Source organism: Apium graveolens, chromosome 5 (assembly GCF_009905375.1).
Source record: "Apium graveolens cultivar Ventura chromosome 5, ASM990537v1, whole genome shotgun sequence".
NCBI lineage: Eukaryota > Viridiplantae > Streptophyta > Magnoliopsida > Apiales > Apiaceae > Apium > Apium graveolens.
The window spans coordinates 288,016,716-288,033,672 of NC_133651.1; the positions used below are offsets into that span (position 1 = coordinate 288,016,716).

The 16,957-nt window shown below is 35.2% G+C and overlaps 1 non-coding gene across 1 annotated transcript; it reads left to right on the forward strand.

Annotated features, from left to right (window-relative positions):
• The first annotated feature begins 256 nt into the window (after window positions 1–256).
• On the forward strand, window positions 257–363 carry LOC141663421 (small nucleolar RNA R71). The gene has a single exon (XR_012551493.1). It is a non-coding gene; the product is annotated as a small nucleolar RNA R71 (small nucleolar RNA).
• The last annotated feature ends 16,594 nt before the right edge of the window (window positions 364–16,957 follow it).

A 16,957-nucleotide genomic window follows, 5' to 3' on the forward strand; every position in this document is an offset into this window, starting at 1 on the left:
ATCGATCTTCATAGACAATGCCTTTAGTTGAGCAGTGATAGTCGTAACTGTATCCACTTCAAGAACTCCTGCTACCTTGCCCTGTGGACATCTCTGGGTTGGATACTGATATTCATTAGTAGCCATCAGTTCAATTAGATCATAAGCTTCCTCATAGCTCTTTGCCCATAATGCTCCGCCTGATGCTGCATCGAGCATGGGTTTGGACTGTGCTCCCAACCCATTGTGAAAACAAGTGATGATCATCCAATCAGGAATTCCATGATGAGGACACTTCCTAAGTATCTCCTTGTAGCGCTCCCAAGCTTCACATAGCGATTCTCCCATTTGCTGCGCAAATTGAGTAATAGCATTCCTGAGTGCAGCTGTCTTTGCCGTAGGGAAGAATTTAGTGAGAAACTTTTGAGCAAGATCTTCCCAAGTAGTAATTGAACCAGCTGGTAGAGAGTGTAACCAGCTCTTAGCCTTGTCCCTCAGAGAGAATGGGAACAGTCTCAACTTCACAGCATCTTCAGAAACACCGTTGAACTTGAAGGTGTCGCAGATCTCAATGAAATCCCTAATGTGCATATTGGGATCTTCAGTTGGAGAACCCCCAAACAGGATTGAATTATGCACCCATTGAATTATGCCAGGTTTGATATGAAAGGTACTAGCTGTGATAGCTGGCCGTACAATGCTAGATTGAATGTCATTGATCTTGGGTCAAGAAAAATCCATCAAGGCTTTCGTTCGTGCTGCTGGATCTCCCATTATACTGAGTACCTGAAACACAAACAAATAAACTGTGAGAGTAAAAGAGTCCGAGTCAGTGAACTTTAACGACCACTGATGACAAGCATATAAACTAAAAATTAACACCGAGTCCCCGGCAGCGGTGCCAAAAACTTGTTAGGGCGAAAACACGCGCTAATATTCACGCAAGTATACACGTTCGTAAGTAGTATAAGATATAAATCAGATTCGTTCCCACAGAGACTGGTTTAGGTTAAGTTCAATTTATGCACCTATGCAACAATGTATGGTTATCGCTCAATGCTAAGACAAATAACAAATTGGGTTTTTATTAAACTAAGAGATTATACTAAATAACATTAACTAAGAGAATTGAGGTTGAATTACTATATATGACAAATATGGGATTCCAACTTCATTAAATACTTCATTCAATAGCCTTATTGTTCTTAACCTTAGCATGTAATGGTGATGATACTAATCAGATAACACGAAACTGATAAACGCCAACTTTCGTTGCACGAGTACCATTCTTCCAGACATCCATAAAAGAGATAGAAGCTGAATAAGCACCAATTATATTGAGACCCTATATGTCTATAGAATTTGACAACATAACGGTTTAAGCACAAGTTATCTTTCTTGATTACATAGGGCAAGTAAGATGGTTAAAATTACCTACGAATCATGCATAACAAATACATGATCCTATGCTAGCATGGCAAGTTCTAAATCTCAAGATTCACTATCGCTTCACAAGAGATTAACACGCTATCTTATATGTTAGCTACGCACATAAGACGAATAAGCACAACCAATACTAGGATATCAATCAATCACCACACACCAAGATATCGAAATAATTAATTATTGAAATCCATAAGTAAATCCGCTAGAATTCCATGATAATGATTAGCCCATAATTGAACTCATCGTCATCATGGGTTCTAATGAAAGCATGTTATAAAACAAGGTCTTAATAAACTGAATAATAATCAAAGTACGAATAAATGAGATCTAGTTTCAACAAGAACGAAAACGAGCATCCAAAGTTACAACTAATTCAAAAAATCACAAGTTAAAAATAAGATCTTCTTTTTTGGAGTTGTTTTGTGTTTCTAGGTCTTCTCCTTGGTATCCCAATCTTCCCGGATGATGAAAACTTTTTTTTAAAGTATATATAAGCCCATATTGGACCTGGACCCTTAAAATCGTCAAATTCCATTAAAAAAAACTTTTTCAGCGAAATCAACGAAGTCAGGCGTGCATCAGCGCGCGGCCGCGCGGCACACTAGGCGGGCGCCTCCACCAGCAGGCGGCCTCCACCAGCAGGCGGCCATGTGGCACCAGCCGGCGGCCGCATGGCACCTTTCTGGAAAATTCTGATAAATCTTATTTTGGCCATAACTTGAGTTCTACTCGTCGAAATTAGGCGATTCAACTGCCCACGCGAAGCTAACGAGATTATCTACAACTTGACAATGGCCTTGGATTCCAAATCTGATCAATTTTCATCATAATTCCTTTAAAAGCTCATTTCTTCATATAATTGATAGCTGAAATGCAATAACACAAAAACACATCAAAATACCAACAACCTAAGTCCAAAACACCAATTTAAGCTTGTAATGAAGCATTCCAAGTGGATATAAAATCCATTTATCAGATGTCTCAATAGATTCAGAAAGAATTGGAAAGTGAGCCAACAAATCATCTAAAAGATGATGCTCACTTGCTTGGATTTTTGGCTTCTCCAAGAGAGTTAAAGATGGAGAATTTGGAAGTGATGTATGAATCATGTCTACAACCAGTAAGTGTGTGGGTGAATTTAGTGTTTCAGGTGCTTCATTGATTAATGATTTTGGTTATTACAACATATTTATTGGAGCCACATCAAGCTGACTTTGAGATGGTGTAGTGACTGAGTCTTTAGCTCTAGTTTGCACTGTGTGTGTTCCCTGTGCATCCCCAAGGGTTTTAGATCTTTTCTTTCTGGCATAAGTCTGTTGTGAACTTGTGTCCCTAACCCTCTTGGCCTGTGCTCCTGGTTGGGAGCTTATTTCAATAGTAACATCCTTTTGGGAGGATGAAACTAGAATTGAGCTGATTTCCTTATTAACAACAACAGTTTATTGGGAAACTGTGGTGTGGCTAGGCTTAGGTACACTAATCTCACCAGCCTTATCCTTAGGGTTTCTTTGATTTACATCCTGTCCCTTACCTAACTCACTATCCTTCACACTCCCCTCTTTATGTTTGGTAGTTTTTGCAACTGGTTTCTTTTGAAAGAAACCAGATGGGGCTTTCTTAGCTTTGGATTTTGAAATTATTGATTTGGTAGCTTGGGTAGGCATCTGTTGGGTCATAGACACAGATGCCATAACTACACCTGAAGGCAAATAAATTTATGAGGTTGGAAGAGTGGAGACAGTGGTGCTTACCTCACTTACCCAAGGCCCCTCCATGATTGGAAAGTAGAAGAGGGGCACCTCTTTGTGGTGACTTGCTCTATTTAGATCTGCAATAATTCTCCTTTCTTGAACCCAAAAATTCAGTTTGTTGGTTGAGTTCTCAAAAACAATGTTCTCAATGAGATGGTTAGCAAGCATCATAAAGAATCTAACATAGTAGACATTTTTACCTCTCTTATTAAGTTCTCCTAACTTATAACCTAACTCAAACATGATCATGTCGCTGAAGTTAAAGTACTTATCAGTAACTAGCATGTAAAGAATAACAATGTTAACAGAATCAAAATTACTCACTTTACCAGAAAATACCTTAGTTACCACATCACACAGATAGCTCCATTCCTTTCTAAGACCTTACCACATCACATCACACAGTGGTGCATAGCCCATAAAATTTAACATGGTAACTAAATTAGCATCAGTTTGTGGAATAGTGGTAGAGTTATCTGGAATTTTAAAACATGCTTTGATAATGTCACTATTAATACATAACTGCTTACCTTTAAGAGTGAAAGTTGTGACTTTGTCAGAAGATTGATACACAATAGTTGTCCATATCTCCTCCACAGCTTCACAGTAGATTGTGGGTGATTCCAGCTTAGCATAACTGAGTTTGCAGCTCTTCACAAAGTCCATAATTTTATGAAAGTCTCCAGATTGTGGAATCTCCTTGTTCACAAGAGCTACGAAGTTGTTCTTTTCATAGATGAATCCAGAATGGGACATGATTTTGACTACTAGTGCCATTGTTAAGATATGGAAATTTGCAGATAGAGTATTTGCTTTGGAGAAGAAATAAATTAGAGCAATTGATTTGAGAATGATAAAAGAATAGAATAAAAATGAATTCTGCTTTTATACTATCTCAGAAATAAAATGTCAAAAATAATAAGGTGAAATAAAGTAACCAATCAAAATAGCCCAAAATAGCCGTTTAAAAAATAAATAAACTGTCAAAATTCTGTCAATTATCCGTCGTGTTATACTTACAAACTGTAAGTATACCCGATGGATAATGTTCAGAGTTTTAATGGCTAAGATTGAGACAATTCGACGGATGAGAGTAAAACAATTATCCGTCGGGTTATAAAAATAATCTAGAAAAGTAATTGATTTTTATTAATAAACAATATTTCGAAGGATGATCAAACTCGATGGATAATGAGCATCCGTCGGGATGTAAATTTTGACTTAGCCAAATTTCATCCAAAGTAGAAAAATTAATTAAGTTTCTGGCTACCTTTAACTTGCAAAAATATCTGAAATAATTCAAGAATAATTAAGCATACCTAACTCACTTACCAACCTTGAAAAGGTGGCTTCATCAACTGGCTTGGTAAAGATATCTGCAAGCTACTTTTCACTAGAAACAAAATGAAGTTCCACAGTACCATTCATCACATTTTCCCTAATGAAGTGGTACTTGATGTCTATGTGCTTTGTTCTTGAATGTTGTACTGGATTCTCAGTGATGGCAATTGTATTTGTGTTATCACAGAAAATGGGAATTCTGTCCACTTGTAGACCATATTCCAATAATTAATTTTTCATCCACAAAATCTGTGCACAGCAACTACCAGCAGTAATATATTCAGCTGTAGAATTAGAAACTGAATTTTGCTTTTTACTGAACCAGGACACAAGCTTGTTCCCTAGAAATTGACAGGTTCCTATTGTACTTTTTCTATCTATTTTACATCATGCATAATCTGCATCTGAATAATCAGTTAGATCAAAACCAGAATCTCTAGGGTACAAAATGCCAAGTTTTGGTGTTCCCTTGAGATATCTGAAAATTCTCTTTATAGCTACTAAGTGAGATTCTCTAGGATCAGCCTGAAATCTAGCACAAAGACAAGTAGCAAACATTATATCTGGCCTACTAGCTGTTAAGTATAGAAGTGAGCCAACCATGCCCCTATAGCTTGAAATATCCACATACTTTTTAGTAGTGTTTAATTCAAGTTTAGTTGCACTGGCCATGGGAGTTTTTGCAGATGTGCAATCCATTAGATCAAACTTCTTTAAAAGATCATGAATATATTTAGTTTGACTAATGAATATTCCATAACTAACTTGCTTAACTTGTAAACCAAGAAAGTAAGTTAGTTCTCCCATCATGCTCATTTCATACTTACTTTGCATCAGTTTGACAAACTTTTTGCAAAGTTTTTCATCTGTAAAGCCAAATATAATATCATCTACATAAATTTGAACAAGTATACTAGAGCCATTAACATTTCTAAAGAATAAATTTTTATCAACAGTACCTCTTGTGAAGTGATTTTCCAAAAAAAACTTTGATAAAGTGTCATACCAGGCTCTAGGTGCTTGCGTCAGTCCATAAAGTGCTTTCAAAAGATAGTAGACATATCCTGGAAAATTTGGATCTTCAAAACCAGGAGGTTAATTGACATAGACTTCCTCCTTCAAATATCCATTCAAAAAGGCACTTTTGACATCCATTTGATAGACCTTGAAATTGGCGTGAGCTGCATAGGCTAAGAAAACTATGATGGCTTCAAGTCTTGTAACAGGAGCAAAAGTTTCATCAAAATCTATTCCTTCTTGTTGACAGTAGCCCTTAGCAACCGATCTAGCATTGTACGTGACCACTATGCCATTTTCATCCATCTTGTTTCTGAATACCCACTTGGTGTCAATTGGATTCTTTCCTTTAGGTTTGGGTACTAGCTTCCATACCTTGTTCCTTTCAAATTGGTTTAGCTCCTCCTGCATAGCTAAAATCCAATCAGGATCCAACAAAGCTTCTTCTACCTTCTTTGGTTCTTCCTTAGAGAGAAAGCTGTTATATAGACATTCTTCTTGAGTTGCTTTCCTTGTTTGAACTCTAGAAGATACATCACCAATGATGAGCTCCAAAGGGTGATTTCTAGTCCATTTTCTTTTTTGTGGTAGATTAGCTCTAGATGAAGAGGCCTCATTGTCGTCTTGATGTGTGACTGAGTTTTGATTATGAGAAACTCCCCCTGAGTTTGTGAATCTTTGATTTGAGAAAGGGGAACTTTCTGTAGGTGATCTTTTTGACTTTCAGTTTCTCTCATTGTTCCGATGGATGATGCACTTTGTATCTCGACGGATGAAGCTGATTGTCTCCCGACGGAAAAGGAAGATTGTCTCCCGACGGATGAAGCATTTTGTAACTCGACAAATGTTGAATTATATGCTTCATTAGTTGTAGATTTTTCTGCATTATCCTTAATCACTGTTTCTTGATCACTTTCATCATCACTGTCATCACTAACCATCTCCACATTATCAAACTTGAGGCTTTAATGGAAATCTCCATCTTGCAGTCCTTCGATCTTTTTATCATCAAACACAATATGTACTGATTCCATAACAATGTTGGTTCTTAGATTGTAGACTCTATATGCTTTTCCCACAACATATCCAACAAAAATTCCTTTATCTGCTTTAGCATCAAACATTCCATGTTGATCATTTTGATTTCTTAAGGTATACCATTTGCAGCCAAAGACATGAAGAACATTTAGAGTTGGCTTCCTATTCTTGAACAATTGGTAGGGTGTCATGCACTTTGCTTGATTAACCAAAGAGATATTCTGAGTGTTGCATGCAGTATTCACAACTTCAGCCCAAAAATATGTTGGCAACTTTGATTCTTCAAGCATTGTGCTTGCAGCTTCAATAAGAGATTTGTTCTTTCTTTCCACTACTCCATTTTATTGTGAAGTTCTTGCTGCAGAAAACTCATCCATAATCCCATTCTCTTCACAAAATGATCTCATCACAGAATTCTTGAACTCAGTTCCATTGTCACTCCTGATTCTTCTTACTTTAAAGTCAGGATGATTGTTGACTTGTCTTATGTGATTGATGATGATTTCACTAGCTTCATATTTGGACTTTAGGAAATATGTCCAAGAGAACTTTGAGAAATCAGCCAAAATTACTAGGAAAAATCTTTTTCTTGAGATGGACAACACATTGACTGGTCCAAACAAATCCATGTGTAACAATTACAAAGGTTCTTCAATTGTTGAATCAAGCTTCTTTTTGAATGATGCTTTGATCTGGTTTTCTTTCTGGCAGACATCACAAAATCCATACTTAGTAAACTCCACTTGAGGAATACCTCTAACCTGTTCTTTCTTGACAAGTTCATTCATGGTCTTGAAGTTTAGATGGGACGGCTTTTTGTGCCAAAGCCAACTTTCATCTTGACTTGCTTTACTGAGAAGACAAGTGACTGATTCTGCATTTGATGAGTTGAAGTCAGCTAAGTACACATTTCATTTTCTCACTCTAGTGAGAACCACTTTGTTGCTCTTTTTGTTTGTCACAACACATGATTCTGAATTGAAAGTAACTGAGTTGCCCTTATCACAAAGTTGGCTGATACTCAACAAATTATGCTTGAGACCATCCACTTGGGCAACTTATTCAATGATGACATTATTTTTTAAAATCAAGCCATATCCCACACTATAACCCTTGCGGTCATCTCCAAAAGTGATACTCGGGCCAGCTCTTTCCTTGAACTCAGTAAGCAGGGTAGAATCTCCAGTCATGTGCCTTGAGCAACCACTATCCAAATACCAAAGATTCTTTCTGTTTCTCTGCACACATCAAAATCAAATCAAGTTGATTTTGTTACCCAAGTTTCCTTGGGTCCTGCCTTGTTAGCTTTCTTCTTTGGTTTCTTAGGTTTGATCTCATTTGACTTGGGAATTTCTGATTCATCCTTAGTTATCTGAGTTAGACCTTTGAAATCAGTCATTAAAACATAATTATCATGCACATTTTGATTAACAGGAAAGGGCATGCTATTTGTAAACATGTTATTCCAGTAAGGCATGATAAATGGCATTTTAAGCATACTAAATACAACATAATAAGGATTATGTGCAAATGACATATTAGCAAATTGTGCATTCATATTCTGAGCAGACATAGCATTCATAGGAATGGTAGGTATGACAGTCATGTTGGGAAAAAAAGGGTGCAAACATAGGAGTAGGCATGGCAAGTTTGCAATTAACAGGAAAATGATTAACACTATAACACTTAACACAATTTTTTCTTGGTGTATATTTATCAGGTGTGTAGTTGTTATGTTTATTGATTCCACCTTTCTCATTTCTACTATTTTTCTTTTTAGCTTCTGTTTTAACCTCAATCTTTTCTAATCTGTCATTCAATTGCTTGATAGACAGATGACCAAAATTAACTTTATTTTCCTTCCTGACTTGACTTGATTCTCCTGGAATAAAGTTCTTAGATACTGGTCCATATTTTTGATTCAACTTAGCTAGCTTAGCTTTGCTAATTGGTTTACTCACAGCCGATGGATGTGGCTCCTTTTCACTCGACATATAATCCTTTTGATTATCCGACGAATGATTTTTATGATCCGTTGAGTCCACATCTGTAAGCAATCGTTCAACCAAATTGGACTCAAGCTTCTCTTTACTCTTCTTCTAGGCTATATCACAAGAGGACTCAATACCTTGAACTTTAGTGATTTGAGCATGGACATCTCTAGATGATTTCCATGCCTTAATCACTTCCTATTTTCGTTCAAGTTGCTTCTTTAAAATCTCTTCTGTCTTCAAGGACTCGATTAATTCATCCTTAACAATCTTACACTCAATTCTCAATTTCTTAAATTCAATAAACTGAGATTCTAGCACATTGTTCCTCTCACTTAAAAACAAATTGTTTTCTTTAATTTTTGCATTTTCTTTAGTGAGAGACTTAAGTGTAACACGCACGTGATATAATTCTGTGGACATGTCATTTATTGCATCATTACACTCAGCTTTAGATAAATGTGCTAGGTTAGTGGTGATTACCTGATTACTTGAAGAACTTTTTTCTGTTTCATCAGATTTGGCCATTAGGGCTAGATTGACATAGCTTGTTTCTTCATCTTGATCCAATCCATCTGCAGCCCAATCATTCTCCTGTGTGATGAAGGCCCTTTCCTTTTGCTTGAGCAACTCAAAGTATTTCTGTTTATAATCAACAGGCTCAAACTTCTTTTTGCTGGAATCAGACTTTCTACATTCACTGGAAAAATGACCCGCCAAGCCACATTTGAAACACTTGAATTTTGACTGATCAACCATGTTTCGGTTTGGCTTAGTTGCTCCAAAATTCTTCTTGAATATCAGCTTGGAAAATCTTCTGGATAAGAATGCTAGATGTTCATCAATATCATCCATGTCATCTTGGCTCAAGTGATCTTCATTTTCAACTACCATTCCTTTACCCTTGCTTTCATAAACCTTTGATTTAGACTCAACAGCTTCTACCTTCATCTCTTTCTCCTTCTCTAACTCAGCAACCAGTGCTATGGACCCTCCTTTCTTCCTTTCTTTCTCCATCCTCTCATCTTGCTCTATTTCAAGCTCATGGGTTTTTAAGATGCCATACAGTCTCTCCAAGGTGAACTCCTTGTAATCTTGTGAATTTCTCAATGAGACTGTCATTGGCTTCCACTCTTTTGGAAGAGATCTAAGGAACTTGAGGTTAGAGTCCTTTGTTTGATAGACTCTTCCATGCAACTTCAGAGCATTTAGTAGCTTTTGAAATCTATTAAAATTATCAGTGAGAGACTCACTTTCTTCACAGTGAAAATGCTTATATTGCTGAATCAGCAGCTGCATCTTGTTCTCCCTTACTTGCTCGGTACCATCACAAATGATCTGGATTGTGTCCCAAACCTCTTTGGCTGTTTTACAGTTAATGATGTTATCAAACATCTCACCATCAACTCCATTGAACAATATATTCATGGCCTTCTTATCTTTCCTGACTTGCTCAATATCAGGATCTGACCATTCATGCCTAGGTTTTAGAACAGATGGCTCATTTCCAGTTGCAGCTCTCATTGGTACATGAGGACCTCTCTCTATGCAGTCCACATAGGCCTCATCTAGGGAAAGAAGATGTAAGTGCATCTTCACCTTCCAGTGGTTATAGTTGTCTTTGTCCAGAAATGGAATCTTTACTCCAACATCCTTTTTGTTCATCTTGTTGTTTATTGTGATCTTTATACTCTTTGTTCTTCAAGAGCTTGCTCTAATACCAATTGTTATTCCCTAACAATACAACAAAAATTACAGAAGGGGGGTTGAATGTAATTGTAATATCCAGGATATGACGTGTAATTATTTTTGTTAGTAATAAATATTATGTGATTATTATATGAATTCTGGTAATTATTTGTTAAGTGGTATATGTGTTTGGATGTTTAAAAATAATATTATTTGAGTACTTTAATTTTTATATGTCCAAAATAAAATATAAATAATTGTCATATCTTCCTATTTATTTTTATGTTGATTTATGATTTAAATAGGAAATATATGTATTTTATAAATTCTTTTTCCGAATCTTTATAAACTATTTTATACAATCGGGAACCAGCCGACGTCATCCGTTTTTATGTTTTTATAACCCGAAACTCTTCCGAAAACTCCTTCCTAACCTAATTGCAATATTCCAAGCATTTTCCATGTTTTGACTTTTTCGATCCGGCGTACGGTTTGTCTTGTGCGGGTCCCGACGCAATATTTTCGGTACATTATTCATTTCGGTAAATCAATAAAACTCGTATTTTCGATAAACGGGATCTTTTTATTAAACTATTACAATTATCACCTCGTAATAAGTGTAAACAGGTGCTGAGACCAAGACCACAGTACAAATTGTATTGATTTGGATAATTATCCGGAAAATCGATACCGTTTGGATCTGTTTTTATAAATAAACGTATTATTTTATATCCGGAACGATCCAACGGGATAATAATTTTCCGTAAATATAAATAGCTAGTACAGTATCTATTTCTGGTACAGATAATCATAAAACACAGTAAAAATCCTGTAAAATCCAGAGAAAACCCTAAATTAAATTCTGTTCTTCAAAATCAAACCCAAATTCAGAGGCGTTACCGGTCTCAGATTTTGACGCTCATATATTCAAAACGAAGCTACTGAAATCTAGAATCCAAATCTTTCATCAATTTCAACCCAGAAACGTAAGGTGATTTTCTATTTAACTGTTTTAATTCTAATTCCTTGATAATTAAATTATGAATTTTTGTTCGAGAGATTGTTTGTATGATTGTATGTTGTAGAGCTGGTTTTCCTGATCATTTTGGTATATTATACTCTTGATTTGGAGTTCAATAACATATAGAAATTGTTGTTTAATTATCGACTTGTAAAATTAGGGTTTATAACCGTTTGAATGTTTTCAATTGGATTTGGGAATTTCTGTTCTAGGGGTTATCAGTCGAATTGGTTGGTATGTTTGTGTTCCTTGTGAAATTTGCAATTGAACCATGTATATTACATCAACAAACGATTCCTGAGAGTCAAGTAATCGAGCTTGCCGTGTTTTGTTGAGTTCGCCAGAGTTCATATCGATTTTGACCGGAGTTTGTTCCGGAGCCGTTGTTCGTGATTGATTTGTGTATGTTTGTGTTCCTATAACTATTTAGAATCGTTTTACATCAAAAGCCCTGAAAAAAGAAATTATTTTGAACCCCAATTGAGGTCACTGGAATCCGGGAAGGGTCACCGGATTCTGGGTTCATCCGGCGGTTCATCCCGACCCGGCGACCCAGTTTCCTGACCCGTTTTTTTATTAAAAGCCCGGTTTTGATCCAAATTAATCCTAAACCAAAGTTGTTTTTAGCATTTTTACAAATTAGTACCTGAAAGTTTCCAGAACTTTCAGGAATTTGATTTTTGTTTAAAATCTTTTAAAAATTGGATTTCTTTTATAAAATCATTTTAAAAATTGTTTTTAATTTCCAAAAATTCCGAAAATGATTATTTTAATTCTAAAATTCAATATTAATTCAATAATAAATCCAAATTATTTATTTAATTAATTTTAATTAATAATTAATTAACTGATTGGTTAATTAATTTAAATATTAATTAATTAATTAGTTTAATTATTTATTAATTGATTTTAATTAATTATTTAATTGATTTAATTATTTTAAATTGATTTAAAAATTTAGAAAATAGTTTCGAGTTTTAAAATATTATTTTCAAGACTCGATAATTATTATAAAATTATTTTGAAGCCAGATTTGGCCAACCGAACCCTGTTTATTGCTTTAAAATTTATCCAACGACACGTTTTGACTCCAAAAAATGCTTTAAAAATCATATTAAATACCCAAAAAACTGTTTATGATCCGAGACTTCCTTATAAATGAAATTTCATTGATTGTTTGACGTGTTATGTGTTATATGTGACTTGCTTGTTTGATTATTGGACTATGTGATTAGTGTTTATTTGTTTTTAGCATAACTTTTAATCTGTTAATCAGATTTGGGTGAAACGAAGAGTAGATGAAACCTTATGACGTCCATGTGACGATTAGAATAATGTGAGATGAATATTGATAGATACTTATGATGTATAGCAGAGTAAACCAGGCGTAGAAAAGGGAAGCAGGTGATCAGAAAATGGAATCGATGCATAGAAAATATAACAGGTGATCAGTGAATAGAAGTAAGACATAGAAAAATAGACGAGTGGTTGTTGAATAAAGTCATTAGACAAGTACAACTAAAATTGGAATCGATTGTGATAAGGCAAGTACTTCTAAACCTTTTTCGAGATATAATGCAAATGTTTCTAAATTTTCTTGTAACATATTGTTAAGTATTCAAAATAGCTCTGTTTTATATTGCAAATACTTTGAATCCTTCAGCCTTGAACCTGAGCCACATCATTTGATCTTTGAGCCGTAAGCCTTATTCTTTGTGAACTATTTCTTGTTGATTTACCAGATACTAAACCACACAAATACGATACTACTCCACAAATATATATACCCATCATATACCAAACACTGGAACATAATTGTTTAAACATATAGAAACTTTCATACTCAACCATACCTTGTGACATCAAAGAACTAAAATCTTGTAAAAAAATATTGTTCATCTAATACCCGATTCTTCTACAGGCTGGAGGTCATTTCTTTTATATACTTGGATATACCCTTGTGGTTAACATGAATTTTCACCATGTTCTTATGCAAATGTTTTATTGTTGTTGATTATGATCCGGTTTTATTGAATTATATTGTTTATCATATTGAACTGCTTTAGAATTGGATAGTTTTCTTTATGTGGACCAGATTCGTGGTCAGACCAGATTCGTGGTCGAATTAGGCCAATGTGTGCCTTGGATCCAGTTCGTAGAGCACTACTGTGTGCCTTGCTCAGGGTTAGTGCGTGACTGATCAGCAACCTAACCTTGGTTTTAAAACTTAAAATGAATATCCAATTCTAATGATTATTTTACAAGAATCTTAATTCCTCCGAATCATCTCGTTTGATTATTGATTAACCTCTGTTATTTTTATTGAGACTTACTGAGCTAGTTAGCTCACTCTTGCGAATCTTTTTATGTATTATACAGTTAAGAAGGATACGGCTGATAGCGAGGTTTCCCAGTTCAATGTACGAGCTAGGATTCCAGATTGAGTTGGATCGAGCTACCAGGAGCTTATTTCGGTAGTGAGATAGTAAGATTATAAGAATAATTTTATTATCAGTTGTAAATTGAATTAGTTGGGATTTGGTACGTTGTAATAAAAGTTAAGGTTATGGCTTGTTTTCATACTTTAACCTGTTGCGATCCGTGGTTATGTAAAGCAGGGTCAATGCAAATAATATTTCTTATACAGGTTTATATATGGTGTATGTGTTATGGACCCCAAACTTCTGACCCGGGTTTAGAGGGTGCCACAGTAATTCTGGCTCCTTTTTCAAATTTAAAGAAAGTTCTAACTTGATAAATATAACATTGTTTGATTAGCAATGGTGCAGAATAAAAAGGTGATAGAAATCAAAACACTAAGTAATAAAAACACAAGCTTTTAAAACTTTTCGGTGGATTTGAAAGTATCCACCAGATATATATATATATATATATATCAAATGAGAACCCTGTGAAGCTTTGAATAGCTCATAGCTGCTTACAAGTTTGAACAACTAAACTACAGAGAAATGCTTACAGAATACAGCTTGATATGTTTCTCTGAAAATAAGCTTGCTTAGTTAATTGTTCTACTTGCTACACTTGGTTTATATATATCACCAAGTTTACATGACAATAAGACAAGATAATAAAACAAAACATATCTAGTCTAACTCCATGCTGCTTCACTATTCTATTCCAGCATCTTTGAATATCTTCATAATTATATGGAAATTGTAATGCTTCTTTGTTCTCAAATTCCTGCTTAACAGGCTGCCATATTCCTTTTGCAAACACCCAACGCATGTGACTGTGTTGTCACTGTCAACAACTATTTGAATTTCGTTAGTCCCTAACAATACAACAAGAATTACAAAAGGGGGGAGGGTTGAATGTAATTCTGGCTACTTTTTCAGATTAATGAAAAATGGTTCTATCTTAATAATATATAAGTGTTTGATTTGCAAGGTGCGGAATGAAGAGTTAGATAAATCAAAACACAAGTAATAAAAACACAAGTCTTTAAAACTTTCTGGCGGATTTGAATGTATCCACCATACATACATATATATATATATATATATATATATATATATATATATCAAGAGAACCCTGTGAAGCTTGAATAACTCACATCTGCTACAAATATGAACAACTAAACTTACAGAGAAATGCTACAGGATACAGCTTACAATTGTTTCTCTGATAATGTATTTTCTTAGTCTTTTTGTTGTTCTACTTGCTACTCTTAGTTTATATATCACCAAGATTATATAGTAATAAGAAAAGATAATAAAACAAAACCTATCAAGTCTAATACCATGCTGCTTCACTACTCTATTCCAGCATCTTTGTATATCTTCATAATAACATGCAAACGGTAATTCTTCTTTGTTCTCAGAAACCCAGCTGAATAGGCTGCCACATTCCTTTTGCAAATACTCGATGCATGTGACTGTGTTGTCACTGTCAACAAATGTTTGAATTGATCATCCATCGGGTACATGATTATCATATGTCGGGTTACCTTGTTGATCATCCGTCGGGTAGTTTTGTTGATCATCCGTCGGGTAGCTATTTGACACTTGACTTCATTTCATTTATGCAGAATTATAAGACATCTTATATTTACAATAAATTAACCTATTCTGCATATCTAATTAAAGTCAACATGACTTATATGCTACTACAGAATCTATACAAAAGTGTTTGCAGAAATGTGCTACATGACTTATTGTTACATAAACTACTCACTCGATGGATGTCAAATCATCATCCGTCGGGACTATATTTGATCATCCGTTGAGTGCTACATTTTTCACTAAGTTGAATCTACTAAGGTGTTTTGTTACTGTAATCATCAAGTTCACAACATATTCCCAACAATCTCCCCCAATTTATGTCTACTAGAATTGTAGCCATAAATTAAGAGAAACTTGATGATAACAAAACACTCTAAGAATACAGAATTAAAAAGTAGTAGATAAAACTAAAAAGTGCAGCAAAATTTACTGAAAAATTTACAAGACAAAGTGTTCAAAGATTTGCTCACAATTATTTTCAAGGTGCTCCTCTAGTCTGAGCAAAATGATCTATTTCCTTGATTGTCTGGATTTCTTCCCAAGCCTCCTGTTGTTTTCTTCTATTTGATTTTGGAGCTGTATGTGGAATTCAAGTTCATCAGATTCTGAGAGATCTAGCATTCCTTGTATTTTCAGAAGAGTCTCATTTCTAGAGATGCTCAACTGGTCTTTTAATCTGAAGAATCTTCTAACTCCCTTATCATCCATGAATTTCATCAGCCAGTAGGGCCTTCGATGCACTCTACTCCCTGTGTAAGGAATAGTTAAAGTCTTTGGGAGTGCATCTTTGGCTCTAATACTCCTCAGTTCTTCAATCTTTTTTAGAACTAATCTTCTAGCTGTCACATTGAATCCAAAGTTCTTTTTGAAGGATGAATAAACTTTTATCAGTACAGATTGGCTCTCTTGAAGAATCCCGTGAAGTGGCCATGGTATCTCTTTTCCTCCCTTGTACTTGAATACTAACCTTTCAGGTAGAATATTGTAAATATCAATTCCTCTAACTTCTTCCAGTTCATCTAGATAGAGGTTTAGATTAGAGAATTCCTTGATGTCACAGATGTACATGATATCTCCCTTGTTGACCTTGGTTTAAGCTTTGGTTAGGGACTTGGATCTGAGAGTTGAGGGCTTCACTTTCTTGACTGCTCTGGTCTTTGTCTTCTTTGGCTTCATGAAATTAGGTAGATTGAGTTCAGGAATTGGTAGACTATCCTAGTCTATTGGCTCATCCTTTGGAATGATAGGTTCACCATGAAAATTCTTGGATGGATCTATCTTGAATTCTTCATGTGCCACAGGGGGCATGGATATTTGAGTTATTGTAGAAGTAGATTTTTTGGGAAATTGATCTTTCAATCCTTCTTCATCAAAGTTCACTTTTCTCTTGGAGTGAAGTTTGTATCTAAACCTTCTTTTCTGCTGTGATTCTTCTTGCATTTTCAGATCCTTAGATTCAGTGGTTTCAGATGATTGTTCAGGAATTTGTTGTGTGGGTTTCACAGCTTGCAACTTGGCCAAGATAGCAGCTTGTTCCTTCTTTTGTTTGAGCTTTTTAGCATCTAGAGCAGCTTGCTTCTTTTCTTGCTTCAATCTTGCCTTTTCTTCCCTTTTTGCTTCAACAAATTGAGGGTGTCCAGCCACTACACAAATTTCCTTACC